General features: G+C 41.9%; 2 non-coding genes across 2 annotated transcripts; both read right to left on the reverse strand.

Moving 5' to 3' along the window:
- Nucleotides 1-497: 497 nt before the first annotated feature.
- Nucleotides 498-605, reverse strand: LOC112780584 (small nucleolar RNA R71). The gene has a single exon (XR_003191409.1). It is a non-coding gene; the product is annotated as a small nucleolar RNA R71 (small nucleolar RNA).
- Nucleotides 606-14,727: 14,122 nt separating this feature from the next.
- Nucleotides 14,728-14,834, reverse strand: LOC112781797 (small nucleolar RNA R71). Its single transcript, XR_003192555.1, has one exon. It is a non-coding gene; the product is annotated as a small nucleolar RNA R71 (small nucleolar RNA).
- Nucleotides 14,835-16,642: the final 1,808 nt, after the last annotated feature.

A 16,642-nucleotide genomic window follows, 5' to 3' on the forward strand; every position in this document is an offset into this window, starting at 1 on the left:
CAGACTCTGAACCTGAAAGGACTCTAAAGAGGAAACTAAGAGAAGCTAAAATACAACAATCCAGAGACAACCTTACATGAATTTTCGAACAAGAAGAGGATATGGCAGCTGAAAATAATAATAATGGAAGGAGGATGCTTGGTGACTTTACTGCACCTAATTCCAATTTACATGGAAGAAGCATCTCCATCCCTACCATTGGAGCAAACAATTTTGAGCTGAAGCCTCAATTAGTTTCTCTGATGCAACAAAACTGTAAGTTTCATGGACTTCCATCTGAAGATCCTTTTCAGTTCTTAACTGAATTCTTGCAGATCTGTGATACTGTTAAGACTAATGGAGTAGATCCTGAAGTCTACAGGCTCATGCTTTTCCCGTTTGCTGTAAGAGACAGAGCTAGAGTGTGGTTGGACTCTCAACCCAAAGATAGCCTGAACACTTGGGATAAGCTGGTCACGGCTTTCTTAGCCAAGTTCTTTCCTCCTCAAAAGCTGAGTAAGCTTAGAGTGGATGTTCAAACCTTCAGACAGAAGGAAGGTGAATCCCTCTATGAAGCTTGGGAGAGATACAAGCAACTGACCAAAAAGTGTCCTTCTGACATGCTTTCAGAATGGACCATCCTGGATATATTCTATGATGGTCTGTCTGAATTAGCTAAGATGTCATTGGATACTTCTGCAGGTGGATCCATTCACCTAAAGAAAACGCCTGCAGAAGCTCAAGAATTTATTGACATGGTTGCTAACAACCAGTTTATGTACACTTCTGAGAGGAATCCTGTGAGTAATGGGACGCCTCAGAAGAAGGGAGTTCTTGAAATTGATACTCTGAATGCCATATTGGCTCAGAATAAAATATTGACTCAGCAAGTCAATATGATTTCTCAGAGTCTGAATGGAATCCAAGCTGCATCCAACAGTACTCAAGAGGCATCTTCTGAAGAAGAAGCTTATGATCCTGAAAACCCTGCAATAGTAGAGGTGAATTACATGGGTGAACCATATGGAAACACCTATAACCCCTCATGGAGAAATCACCCAAATCTCTCATGGAAGGATCAACAAAAGCCTCAACAAGGCTTTAATAATGGTGGAAGAAATAGGTTTAGCAATAGCAAGCCTTTTCCATCATCCACTCAGCAACAGACAGAGAACTCTGAACAAAGTACCTCTAATTTAGCAAACTTAGTCTCTGATCTATCTAAGGCCACTCTGAGTTTCATGAATGAAACAAGGTCCTCCATTAGAAATTTCGAGGCACAAGTGGGCCAGCTGAGTAAGAAGATCACTGATACCCCTCCTAGTGCTCTCCCAAGCAATACAGAAGAAAATCCAAAAGGAGAGTGCAAGGCCATTGAATTGACCATCATGGCCGAATCCACAAGAGAGGAGGAGGACGTGAATCCCAGGAGGAAGACCTCCTGGGACGTCCAATGATCAATAAAGAGTATCCCTTTGAGGAACCAAAAGACTCTAAGGCTCATCTAGAGACCATAGAGATTCTATTAAACCTCCTTATGATATTCATGAGTTCTGATGAGTATTCTTCTTCTGAAGAGAATGAGGATGTCACTGAAGAACAAGTTGCCAAGTTCCTTGGTGCAATCATGAAGCTGAATGCCAATTTATTTGGTAATGAGACTTGGGGAGATGAACCTCCCCTGTTCACCAATGAACTAAATGCATTGGATCAACTGAGATTGCCTCAGAAGAAACAGGATCCTGGAAAGTTCCTAATACCTTGTACCATAGGCACCATGACCTTTGAGAAGGCTCTATGTGACCTGGGGTCAGGAATAAACCTCATGCCACTCTATGTAATGGAGAAATTGGGAATCTTTGAGGTACAAGCTGCTAAAATCTCATTAGAGATGGCAGACAATTCCAGAAAATAGGCTTATGGACAAGTAGAGGACATGTTAGTAAAGGTTGAAGGGCTTTACATCCCTGCTGATTTCATAATCATTGATACTGGGAAGGATGAGGATGAATCCATCATTCTTGGAAGACCCTTCCTAACCACAGCAAGAGCTGTGATTGATGTTGACAGAGGTGAACTAGTCCTTCAATTGAATGAGGACTCCCTTGTGTTTAAAACACAAGGTCATCCTTCTGTAAACATAGGAAAGAGGCACAGTAAGCTTCTCTCAGTACAGAGTCAACCAGAGCCTCCACAGTCAAACTCTAAGTTTGGTGTTGAACTCCCATATTCAAACTCTAAGTTTGGTGTTGGGGAGTCTCAACAATGCTCTGAACATCTGTGAGGCTCCATGAGAGCCCACTGTCAAGCTATTGACATTAAAGAAGCGCTTATTGGAAGGCAACCCAATTTTTATTTATCTAATTTTATTTTTATTTTTGTTTTTGTTGTTCTTTCATGTTTTATTAGGTTCATGATCATGTGGAGTCACAAAATAAATCAAAAAATTAAAAACAGAATCAAGAACAGCAGAAGAAAAATCACACCCTGGAGGAAGGGCTTACTGGCGTTTAAACGCCAGTAAGGAGTATCTGGCTGGCGTTCAACGCCAGAACAGAGCATAGATCTGGCGTTGAACGCCCAAAACAAGCAGCATCCTGGCGTTCAAACGCCAGGAATGCACACTGAGAAAAGCTGGCGCTGAACACCAGAAACAAGCATAGAACTGGCGTTCAACGCCAGAAACATGCTGCATCTGGGCGCTGAACGCCCAGAACAAGCATCAATTCGGCGTTTAAACGCCAAAATTGCATGCAAAGGCATTTTACATGCCTAATTGGTGCAGGGATGTAAATCCTTGACACCTCAGGATTTGTGGACCCCACAGGATCTCCACATACCTCCACTCACCTTACCTCCTCATAATCCTATATCACCCTCTCTCTCTCCATTCATAGTCATCCTTTCTATTTTCCATTCACCACTTACATCCATTACTCCCCTAAAACCATCATACAACCCACCTACACCCACCCACTCAAATTCAAACCATCAATTCACCTCCATCTCTTCCTCTTCTTCTTCTATTCTTTCTTCTTTTGCTCGAGGGCGAGCAACATTCTAAGTTTGGTATGGTAAAAGCATAAGCTTTTTGTTTTTCCATTACCATTGATGGCACCTAAGACCGGAGAAACCTCTAAAAAAGGGAAAGGGAAGACAAAAGCTTCCACCTCCGAGTCATAGGAGATGGAGAGATTCATCTCAAGGGTCTATAGCTCAGTGGTAGAACATTTGACTGCAAATCAAGAGATCCCTGAGATACCTCAAGGGATGCACTTTCCTCCACAGAATTTTTGGGAGCAAATCAACACCTCCCTAGGAGAATTAAGCTCCAACATGGGACAACTAAGGGTGGAACATCAAGAGCACTCCATCATCCTTCATGAAATTAGAGAAGATCAAAGAGCTATGAGGGAGGAGCAACAAAGACAAGGAAGAGACATAGAAGAGCTCAAGGACATCATTGGTTCCTCAAGAAGAAAATGCCACTATCACTAAGGTGGACTCATTCCTTGTTCTCAAATTTTCTGTTTTTCATTTTCTTTATGTTAAGTGTTTATCTATGTTTGTGTCTTTATTACATGATCATTAGTGTCTAAGTATCTATGCCTTAAAGTAGTGAATATGAATCTATAACCTCTCTTAAATGAAAAATGTTTTAAATCAAAAGAACAAGAAGTACATGAGTTTCGAATTTATCCTTGAACTTAGTTTAATTACTTTGATGTGGTGACAATACTTTTTGTTTTCTGAATGAATGCTTGAACAGTGCATATGTCTTTTGAAGTTGATGTTTTAGAATGTTAAATATGTTGGCTCTTAAAAGAATGATGAACAGGAGACATGTTATTTGATAATTTGAAAAATCATAAAAATGATTCTTGAAGCAAGAAAAAGCAGTGAATACAAAAGCTTGCAGAAAAAAAAAAGAAAGAAAAAAATGGCGAAAAAAAATAAAAAAAGAGAAAAAGCAAGCAGAAAAAGCCAAAAGCTCTTAAAACCAAAAGGCAAGAGTAAAAAGCCAATAACCCTTAAAACCAAAGAGCAAGGGTAAATAAAAAAGATCCCAAGGCTTTGAGCATCAGTGGATAGGAGGGCCTAAAGGAATGAAATCCTGGCCTTAGCGGCTAAACCAAGCTGTCCCTAACCATGTGCTTGTGGCGTGAAGGTGTCAAGTGAAAACTTGAGACTGAGCGGTTAAAGTCAAGGTCCAAAGCAAAAACAGAGTGTGCTTAAGAACCCTGGACACCTCTAATTGGGGACTTTAGCAAAGCTGAGTCACAATCTGAAAAAGTTCACCCAATTATGTGTCTGTGGCATTTATGTATCCGGTGGTAATACTGGAAAACAAAGTGCTTAGGGCCACGGCCATGACTCATAAAGTAGCTGTGTTCAAGAATCAACATACTGAACTTGGAGAATCAATAACACTATCTTAATTCTGAGTTTCTATAGATGCCAATCATTCTGAACTTCAGTGGATAAAGCGAGATGCCAAAACTATTCAAGAGGCAAAAAGCTACAAGTCCCGCTCATCTGATTGAAGCTATGTTTCATTGATATTTTGAAATTTATAGTATATTCTCTTCTTTTTATCCTATTTGATTTTCAGTTGCTTGGGGACAAGCAACAATTTAAGTTTGGTGTTGTGATGAGCGGATAATTTATACGCTTTTTGGCATTGTTTTTAGTATGTTTTTAGTAGGATCTAGTTACTTTTAGGGATGTTTTTATTAGTTTTTATGTTAAATTCACATTTCTGGACTTTACTATGAGTTTGTGTGTTTTTCTATGATTTCAGGTATTTTCTGGCTGAAATTGACGGACTTGAGCAAAAATCAGAATCAGAGGTTGAAGAAGGGCTGCTGATGTTGTTGGATTCTGACCTCCCTGCACTCAAAGTGGATATTTTGGAGCTACAAAACTCAAAATGAAGCTCTTCCAATTGCGTTGGAAAGTAGACATCCAGGGCTTTCCAGCAATATATAATGGTCCATATTTTGGCCGAGTTTAGATGACGCAAAAGGGCGTTGAACGCCAGTTCTACGCTGCAGTCTGGAGTTAAACGCCAGAAACACGTCACGAACCAGAGTTGAACGCCAAAAACACGTTACAACTTGGCGTTCAACTCCAGAAGAAGCCTCTACATGTGTAAACTTCAAGCTCAGCCCAAGCACACACCAAGTGGGCCCCGGAAGTGGATTTATGCATCAATTACTTACTTCTGTAAACCGTAGTAGTTAGTTTAGTATAAATAGAACTCTTTACTAGTCTTTTAGACATCCTATGATCTTTGGATTATCTTTTGATCTATTGATCACGTTTGGGGGCTGGCCATTCGGCCATGCCTGAACCTTTCACTTATGTATTTTTCAACGGTAGAGTTTCTACACACCATAGATTTAGGTGTGGAGCTCTGTTGTTCCTCATGATTTAATGCAAAGTACTACTATTTTTTATTCAATTCAATTTATTCCGCTTCTAAGATATCCATTCGCACCTAAGAACATGATGAATGTGATGATTATGTGACACTCATCATCATTCTCACTTATGAACGCGTGCCTGACAAACACTTCTGTTCTACATTCAAACAAGCTAGAATGAGTATCTCTTAGATATCTAATAAAGAGGACCGAGTCCAAGATATTAGTATCTTCGTGGTATAAGTTAGAACCCATGGATGGCCATTCCTGAGATCCGGAAAGTCTAAACCTTGTCTGTGGTATTCCGAGTAGGATCTGGGAAGGGATGGCTGTGACGAACTTCAAACTCGCGAGTGCTGGGCATAGTGACAGACGCAAAAGGAGGTGAACCCTATTCCAGCATGACCGAGAACCTCCAGATGATTAGCCATGCCATGACAGAGCATTTGGACCATTTTCACAGAGAGGATGGGATGTAGCCATTGACAACGGTGATGCCCTTACAGAAAGCTTGCCATGGAAAGGAGTAAGACTGATTGGATGAAGACAGCAGGAAAGCAGAGGTTCAGAGGAACGAAAGCATCTCTATACGGTTATCAGAAATTCTAACCAATGAATTACATAAGTATTTCTATCTTTATTTTCTATTTATTTATTATTATTATTTGAAAACTCCATAACCATTTGATATCCGCCTGACTGAGATTTACAAGGTGACCATAGCTTGCTTCAAGCCGACAATCTCCGTGGGATCGACCCTTACTCACGTAAGGTTTTATTACTTGGACGACCTAGTGCACTTGCTGGTTAGTTGTGCGAAGTTGTGAAGTTATGTTTGGACCATGGTATTATGCACCTGTTATTGGCGCCATTGCCAGGGAGAGAACGAACAACAAATTTTACAACCTCAGAGTAACAATTTCGCATACCAAATATCAATGGGAAGCCGAGAGAGACCTACGAAGGGAAGCTAGGTGACGCCGAGAATTAGAAGACAAGCTCCTAAAGCTTGAAGCCGATCTCAAAGCTAAAACTACTCGATCCAGCCACAAAGACAGCCCCCGCAAGGACCAAGACTCATTCATCAAAGAGATCATGAAGGCCAAAATAGCCTAAAAGATTTCAAATCCACTAACATGACTCCGTACGATGGAACATCAGATCCCAGCCATCATCTTAGTAATTTCAGAAGTAGAATGTATCTCACTGACGTCTCAGATGCGGTTCAATGCAAAGCCTTCCCGACTACTGACAAACCCCATTTGTAGGGTTTATCTTGTATTGATTTTTGGGGATTTTATCACCTTTTACCCACATTTATTCAATGAAATAGCATGGTTTTATAACTTCTCCTTTAATTGTGCTTAAGAGTGAAAACATGCTTTTTAGGTCTTAAAATAGCTAAATCTAATTCTCCTTGATTCCACTAGATGCCTTGATATGTTTGTTAAGTGATTTAAGGTTTAGGAGGCAAAGATTGGATCAAGGGAATGAAGAAAGAAAGCATGAAAAGTTGGAGAACTCATGAAGAAATGAAAGAACCGGAAAGCTGTCAAGCCGACCTCTTTGCACTTAAACGACCATAACTTGAGCTACAGAGGTCCAAATGATGCGGTTTTAGTTGGGTTAGAAAGCTAACATCCGGGGCTTCGAAACGATATAAGATTTGCCATAGTTGCTACACGTATGGTGGCGCGCACGCGCATAGTACGCGCACGCGCCGTTGCTGCCACCTGGTTCACTTAAAGCAAAACGTGGCCAGCGATTTTAGAAGCCTTGTGGGCCCAATCTAACTCATTTCTGATGTTATTTAAGCCAAGGATTGAAGAAGAATCAACATACTTTTAGTCATTAGCTTAGTTTAGTAGGTAGAGTTAGTTTCTAGAGAGAGAAGCTCTCTCTTCTCTCTAGAATTAGGATTAAGATTAGGTTTAGTTCTTAGATCTAGATTTTAATTCATCTTCTTCTACTTCTATCTTCTCAATTACTTGTTGTTACATTCTTTCTTCTTCCATTCTTTTATTGTAATTTTCTTTATGTTGTTCTTATACTTTGTTGTAGATCTACTATTGTCCCTTCCATTTTCTTTCAATTCAATAAGAGGTAATTCATAATAATTGTTCTTCTTTGCTTTTCTATTGTTGATCTCTTGCCTTTGTAGTTAGATCTCTCTTTAGTTCTTGCAATTTATGTTGTTTACTTTTATTGCCTTTTATGTGTTTGTTGAAATGCCTCTTCTAGATATAGTATAGATTTTGTTCCCTTTGGCCTAGGTAGAGTAATTAGTGACACTTGAGTTATCTAATTCCTTTGTTGATTGGTAATTGGAGAGATTGCTAATTGGTTTGGAGTGCACTAAAGCTAGTCTTTCCTTGGGAGTTGGCTAGGACTTGTGGCTCAAGTCAATTCATCCACTTGACTTTCCTTTAATTAGTAAGGGTTAACTAAGTGGTAGCAATGAACAATTCTTATCACAATTGAGAAGGATAACTAGGATAGGACTTCTAGTTCTCACACCTTACCAAGAGCCTTTTATAGTTGTTAGTTTATTTTCATTGCCATTTACTTTTCATGTCTCTTATCCCAAAACCCAAAAAAAAAAACAGTCCATAACCAATAACAAGACACTTCATTGTAATTCCTAGGGAGAACGACCCGAGGTTTAAATACTTCGGTTTATAGAATTTAGGGGTTTGTTACTTGTGACAAACAATCTTTTGGGATAAGATTATTGTTTGGTTTAGGAACTATACTTGCAACGAGAATTCATTTGCGAAATTCTAAACCGTCAAAAATCCGATCGTCAACTACCTTGACGAAGACAGCAATTAAATGGTTTGACAATCTGCCCCCTAGGTCCATCTCAAGCTTTGACGACTTAGCAAAGAAGTTTCTAGCCAGATTCTCCATCCAGAAGGATAAAAGTAAACACGCCCCAAGCCTATTAGGGATCAAGCAAGGAGATCGGGAAAGTCTTCGCAGTTACATGGAAAGATTCAATAAAGCATGTTTGGACATACAAAGTCTACCAACAGAAGCAGCCATTATGGGTCTCATCAATGGCTTACGAGAGGGACCTTTTAGTCCCTCCATATCGAAAAAACATCCCACATCTCTGAACGAAGTACAAGAACGAGCAGAGAAATACATCAACATGGAGGAAAACTCTCGACTAGGAGAGACCTCAAAGTCCAGAATTTCCTACTCCTCCCGAGATAAGGATAAAGAGTCCAATAAAAAAGAATATCAGCATGGAGAAAAGATCAAGAAATACCGCAATTACACCCCTCTACGGGTGTCTCTTGTAGATGTCTATCGAGAAGTATGCCATACTGAAAAGATACCCCCACCTCGCCCACTCAAAAGCAAGAAAGGAGGAGGAAATCGGATAGAATACTGTGAATACCATCGAATCTATGGATATCCCACCAACGAGTGCTTCGATTTGAAGAATGTCATAGAAAAATTGGTAAGAGAGGGGAGACTAGATCGGTACTTAGCCAGCAAAATAGATGAGCCAAGAAAAAGAAGATGGGACGAAGAGGTCGGACGAACTAAACGACCACCTCGTACCCCAGAAAGACATGTCCACATGATACACGGAGGATTTGCGGGAGGAGGAATCTCCAAATAATTTCGCAAAAGACATCTTAAAGAAGTATATCACATCGAGGGAAGAGAAGGAGCACCCGACCTCCCTACTATCACTTTCACTAAAGAGGATGTAGCTGGCGTCATCTCGGGACATGATGATCCCATGGTCATCACTATCATATTAGCCTACACCAATCTCCACTGCACACTGGTAGACCAGGGAAGCTCGACTGACATATTGTTCAAAACCGCCTTCGTCAAACTCGGCCTAGAAGAAAAAGAACTCAGAGCATATCCGAACAGCTTATTCGGGCTAGGAGACACTCCAATCCAACCGCATGGATACATCTCACTGCACACAACCTTTGGAAAAGGAAACCGGTCAAGGACGCTCAACATAGACTACATCGTGGTTGACGTAAATACAGCCTACAACGTCCTGATAGGTCGGACAATGCTAAATCAGCTCAGTGCAATAGTCTCGACTCCACATCTGTGCATGAATTTCCCAACCACACAAGGGATCGCTATGATAAAAGCGAACCAGAAAATAACGTGCCGTTGTTACAACGAATGTCTGAACCTCAAAGGCAAAGGAGAAGAAATCCACACCATCGAACTCGGGGGAGTTCGAGGATGGGAAGAACTTCGTCCACAACCTGAAGGCGAGATAGAAAATGTCCAGATCGGAGATGTCCTAGATAAAACAACCAATATTGGCACAATCCTAAAAGAAGACGTAAAAGAGTCCCTCATACAGTTCTTAAGAGATAATGTCGACCTCTTCGCATTGAAGGCTACAGACATGCCGGGCATAAACCCCAAACTAATGTGCCATAAACTGGCAGTCAATCTAGGATCTCAGCTAGTGCAGCAGAGATGTAGAAAGCTCGGACTAGAAAGATCCCAAGCTGTGGAAGAACAGGTGCAAGCTCTACTAGAGGTAGGATTGAAAGAGAAGTCAGATACCCACTATGGCTAGCCAACGTCGTCCTAGTAAAAAAATCAAATGGGAAGTGGTGGATGTGCACCGACTATACCGATCTTAACAAAGCTTGCCCAAAAGATCCCTATCCACTCCCAAGTATCGACACTCTAGTGGATGCTTCCTCCGGATACAAATACCTCTCGTTTATGGACGCTTATTTAGGATACAATCAAATCCTGATGTATCCACCCGATCAAGAAAAAGTCTCATTCTTAACCCCAAAAGCAAACTACTGCTACGTCGTCATGCCATTTGGACTCAAAAACGCAGGAGCCACGTATAAAAGACTAATAAAAAAAGTCTTCGCAGACCATATCAGGAAACTTATGGAGGTATATGTGGACGAGATGTTAGTAAAAACACAAAGCGAGGATACATTACTATCCGACCTTGCCCAAGTGTTCAAAACCATATGTAAGCATGGCATGAGACTTAATCTAGGAAAATGCACCTTCGCAGTAGAAGCCGGCAAATTTTTGGGATTCATGCTCACACAAAGAGGAATAGAAGCAAACCCGGACAAGTGCCAGGCCATAATCGACATGAAAAGCCCGAGCTGTGTCAAAGAGGTGCAACAACTCTATGGAAGATTGGCAGCCTTGTCCAGATTTCTAGCCGGATCAGCAATAAGATCTCTTCCCTTCTACGCCACTCTAAGGAAGGGAAAGAGGTTTGAATGGACAACAAATTGCGAGCAGGCTTTCCAGGATTTCAAAAGGTTCCTGGGACAACCACCTATTCTAACTCGGCCACGGGAAGGAGAACCACTTGTATTGTACCTCGCAGTAGAAAATCGGGCAGTAGCCTCAGCACTGGTCAGAGAGGATAAAAGTGGACAACAACCTATATACTTCATCAGCAAAGCACTACAAGGGTCCAAACTGAACTACCAAAAAATAGAAAAATTCGCCTATGCTCACATACTAACATCTCGACGACTTCGCCTATATTTTCAAGCCCACATCATCAAGGTTCGGACCAACCAGCCCATAAGAGGCATTTTGCATAAAACTGATTTGGCAGGAAGAATCTTACAGTGGGCAGTCGAGTTGTCCAAATTCGACATCCAATTTGAAGCTCGAAGAGCCATCAAATCATAGTACCTGGCCGACTTCATTGTAGAGTTTACTGACACCCAGGAAATCCCTACAGAATGGAATCTCTATGTAGACGACTCTTCAAACAAAACTGAGAGCGGAGCAGGCATGATAATAGAAAGCAATCAGGAAACCCAAATCGAACTCTCCTTAAAGTTCGAGTTCCTTGCTTCAAATAATCAGGCTGAATATGAGGCATTACTAGCTAGTTTGAAGCTGGCTAAGGAGGTTAGAGATCAAAAACTTATCATCTTCACACTACCTACAAGATGGCCCTAGAGCTTGGCATAGTCGGCCTGGGCAGATTTCAACCTCTCCCTGAGCTCTATCATCTCACCATAGGCCAGGACATAGCTCTCTTTATGCTTATACGCCATCTCCTCGGCCAGATTTGCAGAAGCCGCCGCAGCAGTAGCCCGAGTCTTCTCACCCTCCAATTCCTTTTCCAGTTTAGCCACTTTCACCTCGAGCTCCTCCTTTAACCCACTGATCCGGTCATATTCCGACTTAGCCTCTTGCATAAAAGCCTTTCTCGTGTGAACTGGAACATCCTGGGCAGTCCGAAATAACGCTGCCTCCATGTGTGCCATTTTTATACTGCTCCGAGTAATGAAGTCCAAATGACGAAGAATGGATACATTGTCAGTGGGAACAACACCATAAGGAGCTATTTGTTGATCAACAAACCCGGCAGCATCAAAGTCGGGGCATCCAGATTGAAAGGCTTGACAGTCCTCTGTCTTTTCGGAGGAGGGACGACAGTAGGAGAAGAGGTAGCAGCAGAGGCCTGGGGAGGATCAATCAAATGGACCTGAGGAGTAGGAATCATCTTCCCTAGCTCAGAAGTGCTCAATATCGGATTTTTTGGAGGAACATGGGAAGATCCTTCCCTAGCCACCATGGCCGAGATGTTCTGGGCAGCTGTAGCCTTTCTCGCCTTCTTAAAGGCCTTCATGGAGTCATTGTTTTTAATCATATCTGAAAAACATAGCAAGAAACCAAGTTATAAACTGGAAAGAAAAGGAATAAAATTGACAAAATAAACAAGCACAACAAATACAAAAGAGGTCAACCACTACCTAGCTTAGCTCGGAGAAGTGAGGGATCTCCTAGGAATTTCTTTGTATCAAGATGGGGAGGCTGCCCCCAGTTCTCCTCCAACACAGTTACAAAGGCTTGCTCAACTTCATCCAACATCTACCAAGTATACCTAGACATCAATACATTCTTTTGCCATTCTAAAGGAAAGCTGGGCTTGCCATTCTCATCCAAAAAGAAAGGCCGGGCTCCTTCAACAGCTCGAAACTTGAAAAAATAATTCTGGAAATCACGAAAAGATTCATCATACATTGAAAAAACTTTCTTTCCCTGGGCAGCTCGGAAAGATACCCAAGCAGCCTTCTTCTTAGCCACCCTGGGCTTAGTCAAAACAAAGAGGTAAAGAAAAAGGGTTTGAGATGGTTTAACGTCCAACTCTTGACACGGTAATTGAAAGATCTTAAGGAAACCCCATGAATTCGGGTCAAGCTGGGATGGAGACACATTGCACGACCACAACAAATTGGTCTCAAAAGGAGTAAAAGAAAAAGTAATGTTCAACTGGCTAGAAAAATAGTCATAGGCATAAAAAAAAGGGACGTTCTCCCTGGACCAAGGTCGGGAAACAAACCCTCTCATCGGAATCAGGCGCTACAAGCTCATAATCTTTCTCATATGCCCGACTACTACAAATCCTGTGATGTTTCCTTAGCTCTACACAGTACTCAGCATTTACCACAGAGACACACATCAACACGAGGGATTCCAGCTAGTCCGACATGCCCTCAGGGACTTTGGAAAAGGTCTCGACAATATTTTTGCGAGACGACATGGGTCAACTAGTCCTACAGTAAGAAAAAGAAAATGGGTTACTAACCAAAGCAGCTCGGACAAATATGGATACAACTCGGAACAAACAGACAACAGCAAAAGGAGGTCCCATGACCCACACCAAGGTCCAGGGGCATCCTTTGGAGGCAGTAACAGAGTAGGAACTTAGGAAAAATCTACAAGTCTATGTCTCAACAAGAAAATAACCCTCTTTTAACAAAGTAACACTCATGAATCACAAAATACCATCAAAATCACCACCTTTTTACAGCCCACCAGCAAAGCAAACTATCAAACATCGAGCATGCAAAGGGGAAATTATCAAAGATGCAACCTTTCTCATAATCAAACAGTTCATTATCTCAAAGGAAGAAATCAAAGAGATACAATCAGAGATAGTAACAATATTCAAAAGCCCTAACTAGCAGGAAACAAGAAAAGGCTCATACAAAAGAAAAAAACTACCAGAACACGCAACGGCGGTCAGACACAATAAAATGTAGAAAGATTCAAACTTTTTCCAAACAAAGATAAAATCTTTCTGTAAAGCCAATCATGAAAAGAAACGACGTAGAAAGAAGAGAAAAGAGAAAGGAAGAAGACCAACCTGCGGTAGGGAAGGAACGATAAACTGATCGAAGAATGGAAGCAGGACAAACACCGACGATCGCCTTTTCAAAAGCAAGAGAAAGAACGCAAGAAGGAGAAGTTGCAGTGAAGCGAGAAAAGGAAAAACGAAGAAGAGAGACTCTTTGAAAATTTGAAATGAAGTAAAGGAGTGGGAAGCAAGGGAAACGACGAAGGGGGTTAAGGAGCATTTAAAACCCTCGCACGTTCCCAAGGAATTGCAAAACGTGCGCTGTAAAGAGAGAAACATTCCGCATTTAAAGCCACTAATGAAAAAATTCTACAAATGAAGATCAACCAAAAGTGCTCGAGCTCGGCTTCTCCAGAAAGGATCGAAGCCTAAGGACTCGACCTTAAAACAGACCGAGCTCAAACAGGGGCACTGTTCATACCCTGGGTCGAGTTGTACGACCCGAGCTGATTGAAGACAAGTCGACCGACCTCTTTAGGTTAGGACAATCCGACCTCTTCTCAAAGAGCTTGGCCATATCACCAGGAAAGCCAAAAAAGGGCCCAAACAGAGGAACACGACCCAAATCCAAAGGTAGCCCAAGCCTAGAGAGATAAGGGCGGTTCCCTTGAAGAAAAGATGACTTCACTAAAAGATAAGATAAGATAACTATCTTATCTCCAGAAAGATCACTCTACAAACATTATAAATACACTAGAGCACCCAGGTATAACTCATACTCTGATTCTACAAAAAACCTGCTTAATACCCTTGCTAACTTAAGCATCGGAGTCCCTTGCAAGTACAACCACCCTCCGGTGACAAAGGATCAGCAGCATCACCAACTCAACAAGTCGGACAAGACAGCTCCGGCCACCACCCACAAGCCGGACACGTCATCTCCGACCAGTACAGAAGATCTCGTCCGAGATCGACCTACAATTTCAGGTAACCCTTGGAGTAGCAGCCGAGCCTAATAATGGAAAAGATGCAAGAAAGGTTCTTGGTAACTACACCATACCAACTTCTGATTTCTATGGCAGAAGTATCTCTATACCTACCATTAGAGCTAACAAATTTTAGCTTAAGCCTCTGTTAGTCTGTCTATTGCAATATAATTGCAAGTTCCATGGACTTCCACTGGAAGATTCACATCAATTCCTATCTGAATTCTTGCAAATTTGTGACACTGTTAAGACCATTGGAGTGAAAGTTCAAACCTTCAGACAAAAAGAAGGTGAATCCTTCTATGAAGCTTGGGAAAAATATAAGAAACTGATCAGGAGATGTCCTTCTGACATGCTCTCAGAATGGTCTATCTTAGGCATCTTCTATGATGGTCTTTCTAAGATGTCCAAAATATCATTGGACAGCTCTGCAGGTGGATCACTCCACTTAAAGAAAATGCCTGGAGAAGCAAGAGAACTCATTGAGATGGTTGCAAACCACCAATTCATGTACACTTCTGAGTGAAACCCTGTGAACAACGGGGCAACTCAGAAGATAGGAGTTCTTGAAGTAGACACTCTGAACACCAGCAAGGAAGACCTTACTGGGCATTCAACGCCCACACTGGCTAAGAGCTTGGCGTTGAACGCCAATGAAGAGGATCTCACTGGGCGTTCAACGCACAAAATGGCATCAAATCTGGCGTTGAAGGCCAGTGAGGCAGACCTCACTGGGTGTTCAACGCCCAAACTGGCACAGAGGCTGGCGTTGAATGCCAGTGAGGAAGACGTCACTGGGTGTTCAATGCCCAAAATAGCATCAAAGAAGGCGTTGAACGCCAGTAAGGAGGTTCCTACTGAGTGTTCAACGCTCACCAAGGAAGTCCATATGCAAGAATTAAAGGAAGCCAAAGCTCATGTAGAGACCATAGAGGTTCCCTTGCATGCACTCCTGAAGTGCATAAGTTCTGATGAATACTCATCCTCTGATGAGGATGAAAAAACTTAGGAAGAGCAAGTTGCTCGGTACCTAGGAGCTCTTATGAAGCTAAATGCCAAGCTGTTTGGCACAAAACCTTTGGAGGAAGAACCTCAGGTGCTTACCAAAAAACTCAATGCTTTGGTACAGTAGAAACTACCTCAGAAGCTTTCGGATCCCAGATGCTTCCTAATTCCTTGCACCATAGGCACCATAACCTTTGAGAAGGCTCTGTGTGACCTAGGGTCAAGTATAAACCTCATGCCACTCACTGTAGAGGATGTCTTGGTAAAGGTTAAAGACCTTTACATCCCTACAAACTTCATAATCTTAGATACTAGGGAAGATGAGGATGAGTCCGTCATCCTTGGAAGACCTTTCCTAGCCACTGCCAATGCTATCATTGATGTAGTAAAAGGAGAACTTCTTTTACAACTAGCGGAGAAGCACATCTTGTTCAAGATGCCTCACCCCAACTCTCCCACTAAGTAAATAGAGATAACTGTGCAACACTTAGAGTGCCAACCATCTCTTTCACTGCAGAGCTTTACTAAGACCCCAGACACAAATTCTAAGTTTGGTGTTGGGCGGCCATCAACAAGCACTGAGAACAAAGGTACTAAGAAGAAAGTACCTAAAGGCTGGAGGGACAAGAAAGTCCCCACTGAGGGCCTCTCACCTGGCATGAGAGTTGTCTTCACCAAGAAGCTAATCATACCACATACAGTAAGTCGTATCCTGTCTTAGAACAAGTGGAGCTCATCCATGAGAAGACAGGAAGAAAGTTCACTGTAAGGGTCAAAATTTTGAGCCCATATCAATCTCCGTAAGGAGCTAACCGTCAAGTTAGTGATGTTAAAGAAGCGCTTGTTGGGAGGCAACCCAACCTTATTTAGTTATTTCTATTTCTTTTAATTCCTTAAGTTTATTTTTCTTTAGTTATTTCCTTAGGTTTATGATCATGCGAAGTAGTCAGAATAGAGACAGAAAGTTTCAGAGATGAAAATAGAACACTCTGGATAGAGGGTCTTGCTGGCGTTAAATGCCAGCCATGGACCAAGGGCTGGGCGTTCAATGCCCAAAATGGCAGAAGACCTGGCATTGAACGCCAGGAAGGATGTCCCTCCTGGGCGTTCAACGCCCTAAATGGAGTAGGAAGCTGGTGTTGAACGCCAGCCATGGAGCA

Source organism: Arachis hypogaea, chromosome 19 (genome assembly GCF_003086295.3).
Source record: "Arachis hypogaea cultivar Tifrunner chromosome 19, arahy.Tifrunner.gnm2.J5K5, whole genome shotgun sequence".
Lineage (NCBI taxonomy): Eukaryota > Viridiplantae > Streptophyta > Magnoliopsida > Fabales > Fabaceae > Arachis > Arachis hypogaea.